Source organism: Magnolia sinica, chromosome 16 (assembly GCF_029962835.1).
Source record: "Magnolia sinica isolate HGM2019 chromosome 16, MsV1, whole genome shotgun sequence".
NCBI classification, from domain to species: Eukaryota; Viridiplantae; Streptophyta; class Magnoliopsida; order Magnoliales; family Magnoliaceae; genus Magnolia; species Magnolia sinica.
In genome coordinates this window covers 48,611,460-48,615,420 of record NC_080588.1, presented here as the reverse complement: position 1 = coordinate 48,615,420, position 3,961 = coordinate 48,611,460, and the positions used below count along the sequence as shown (strand labels likewise).

The following is a 3,961-nucleotide window of genomic DNA, read 5'->3' as shown; positions in this document are numbered from 1 at the left end:
TTTATAATGTTCACACTACCAAAAAAAGGGGCAAAAGCTACAAACTACGTCAATTTTTTGCTACGGATATAAACTGTAGCTAATATTGCTACGGTTTTAATCCGTAGCTAAAATGTTGCTTCACCATTCCTAATTAACGGTGGTGTAAGGGGCCCTATAGGGCTTAAAAATATATATATATATGTTATATCTAAGCAGTCCATCTATTTTGAAATATTATTTTAGGATAGGAAATAAAAACTTAGGTAGATCGAAGGCTCAAGTGGACCACACGGTAGGAAACATGGAGATTAAATCACATTTGCTTCCTATTGTGTGGTCCACTTGGGTGTTCAATCTACTTTAAGTTTGGGATCATCAACTAAAATAATTTATTAAAATTAATGATCGGAATGGATGACCCAAATACATCATAGTGGACCCCACAGAGCTCTTGATAGGACCATCCAGGTCCGTCTCACCAAAGGACGCCTAAAATTGGGCGCGTGCTAAAAAATGGAGCCGCGCCCAATACTCTTATCTCTCTCTCTCTCTCTCTCTCTCTCTCTCTCTCTCTCTCTCCGTTCCGTAATCCTCTGTCCCTCAATTCCCCGATCCTCTCTCTCCCTCCCGGTCTCTGCTCCATCTTCTCATTCTCCTCGCTCTCTCTCCAACGCATCTCCGCCCTCTCTATCTCTCTCTCCCACTCTCCTTCTCAACCCAAACCCAAACCCTCCTCTCCCAACATCCATGTCCTGGGATGGCGCTCTCTCCTCTGTCCGATTGATAGTCCAAGGCAAAAATCATGTCCAGAGATCGGGAAAGGCCCGAAGCTCCGCAGGTGCGAGGTGCGTGTAGTGGTATTTTCGTAGTTCTTATTCTGGGTGTATCATTTTTCGATGGAAATTAGGGTTTCGAGGGAGTGATCGGTTGTAAAAAATCAAGTATATTGTTCTTCCTTCATTTCCTTTCTTGTAATCTATGTTGAATTGAGATTTGATCGGAATTAGGTTTATCTTTGTTGAATTCCTTGTTCTGCTTTTTGAAATGTTGATTTATGGTTTTAGTGGAGAGATCATTAATTGTAGAAATGAGTCCTTTTTCGTTATGAGATCATTAAGGATAGAAGCTTCTTCAATGATCTGATTTGCATGATTTTTGGTTCTTATATTTACAATAATGATGCCAACTGTGGTAGCATTGATGATGCCTTGAGGCTGTTTGGTAAAATGCCTGAGAGAAGGTATTTATAGCTTTTCCACAGCTTCTGAAGTACTCAAGCTCACGGGCGAATGTTTATTTCTTTTGACTTTAAATATTGGACAGGTAAATGACAGTAAGTTCAGGCAAGAGTATAAAAAAGTGTCATTTCTTCCCCATTTGTGGTAAGCTCCAATAAGAACATGCAGGGTCAGATTTACTTTTCAAGTTACTGTACAAACCTAATTAGTATATCAAATATAAATGGTTCAAGAAGCTTCGTTGCATGACTGACAAACCTAAAGTCTGCTTATGTTAGATTCTAAGCTTCCCTGGAAAAATGAGAATGCCTATGCTTCTTCCTATAAATATTCTGGTTAATGACTAAACTTTAGTTTTTAAACTAAAAAAATGGATTAAAGAAGCTCAGGCTATTCAGCTATGAATGTTTTACTCCTTGCTCAATCTTATATATGATGGTTGACTAATTGGTATTCTAACATATGCAAGGTAAGTTGTTGTTCATGGATATTACTACGTTAATGTGTGGTTTATTAGTATTCATGTGTAATTCTTATGGGCCATGCCTGATATCTGTTGTTTCGGGGCCATCTATCTTACCCAAGGCCATGGTTTATGGTTGAGTTTAGAAGTTAGGAACTCAAGAAAAGGTGCAGGAAGGCAATTATTTATGATTCCATAGAAATGGAGAAATAAAAAAGTTTTCCTTATTCTTCCTCCCCCTGTTGTTGCAGGAATTGGTCAAATGAGATCTAGACATTGCTTATGGTTTTATTTTGAAATATAAAATATCTTAGAAAATGATATTTTTGGACGTTTTTAGGTTCCCTCTCTTAAATTATAGAATAAATGGCTTGAATTATTTAGGATGTTTTCTGAATTAAGAATAGTCCACAATTTAAAATTTGATGAATCTGGCATCATTGTTTGTTTTGGAGCCAATTTCTTATAGAGAACCCAACCATAACCATCTTTGTCATATGATGTATTAAACAAAAGTGCTAACTTCTGTAACTCAATCAGATCAATCAGAAATTGTGCCTATTTTTATTCAATGTATCTTCTTCGAGAAGTTGCACCTGTATGTGGGAAGGTTCTCTTTTTCTATTTGTAACATTATTTTGATGTGATCATTTCTATATGTATATTTACTTTTGGAAAGTCAATTTTGAGTTTTTTAACCATGAAATAAAAGATAATAGAATTTCAAGCGGGCAACAGAGAATTACATTATTCAAAAAGTTGGGAGCTCACTACTTGAGTATTATTGCAATGAAGAAAATGAGTGTACAGAGAGGGGTTCCTCATGTGACTGAAGTGGAAACAACCTACATAACCATTATAAATAACAAGCCCACCAATAAAATGATATAACTAGACCACCACCTTACACTGGACCTTGGATACATACCAAGCATAACAACAGCTATCCAAACTGCCAACTCAGACTAACCATAAAGCATACCATTTTGCAGCAGGAAGACATCAAAAGCTGGTTTTTACACAATCATCTGTAATAAAATTCTTCTCACTGCATATTATCAAGAAACTTCTGCAGAATCTAGAAAAACAAATTACACCAGCATCTCCAAATAGGGATCTTCACATACAATCTTTTGAAAACAAAGGACACAAATTAAATTATCTCCTTATTGTACAAATAGGAAAATTTTCTGTCTAACCAAACAAGAACCCACACAACAAGCCAAATGGAGCCTAAGCCCCTTTTTAACTTCGCCAATGCAACTCCTTGCATTGCCGTTCCCAAGCCCAGGTAAAGGAGGAGGGAGAATGGGCATCAAGATGAGTTGTGTACTTTTCATTCCTTTTTCGAGAGATATTTTTAAAATGCTTGATGGTTAATTTCAAGAGTTTTCTTATAAAACGTATTAGTAATGACTTCTTCTACTACCATCTAAGGACCTCAAAGGCCCAACTAACTTGAGATTTTTATATGTAGGCTGATGTATTTTCAGCCCCACAGATCAATGTTTCCATTGCAAGGTTCAATATTGAAATGGTAAAGTTTTTAACTATTTATTTTATCTTTGTTTTTTCCTGTTCTTCATAAATAATTTGATGTCTTAGCCTCCTGTCATTACTAGCTAGTTTTGTCACTATTTGTACATATGTCAATCTCATGAGTCTTACTTTTTGTAATTTTCTTACCTTTGTAGTGATTATCAGAAGCAGTTCTAAATCTTGTTTTCCTAGACAGTTCTTCAAACTTTTTATTCCACTTGCTAGTGTTCCTTGATACAAATCATGCAGTCCCTGTATTTCTATATGGAGCAGCAGATGAGCAAGCAAGGACCCTTGATTCAACCAGTAGAATTGCTAGACAGGTGAGTATGTATGTACTCTCCTTGTTGCTGGTGGAGTATCATCCAAATGCTCCTTTTGGTTATGACTTGTGTTTTTTGAACTTAGCAATTGATGGATTCACGAATGCAACTCAGGATTCCAAAACTGCAAGGTTTGTCAGTTCATGAGTTGACTGTTTCTCCTCTTGTTGGTGAACTTGTGCTTTCTGAAAATATTCTAACCTGGGAAATGAGAGCTTTAGTGTGGAGTAGAAATGAGAAGACATTGATGTCAACAATGTGGGTCCAATGCTGCAAAAATGTGGGAAATGCTTTTATCATATTTGTTGTTTGTGTTCATAGGTTATGGTTCACCTAGTGAATAAATTCTAACTTGCATGCATGGGTTATGGTCTACATGGAATCTGTGAGTTATTTACTACATTTAAAAAAGCAGG

General features: G+C 36.5%; 1 long non-coding RNA gene across 1 annotated transcript; it reads left to right on the top strand.

Moving 5' to 3' along the window:
• The first annotated feature begins 594 nt into the window (after positions 1–594).
• Positions 595–3,220, top strand: LOC131229426 (uncharacterized). Its single transcript, XR_009163316.1, has 3 exons — positions 595–1,222; positions 1,306–1,389; positions 3,161–3,220. It is a non-coding gene; the product is annotated as an uncharacterized LOC131229426 (long non-coding RNA).
• The last annotated feature ends 741 nt before the right edge of the window (positions 3,221–3,961 follow it).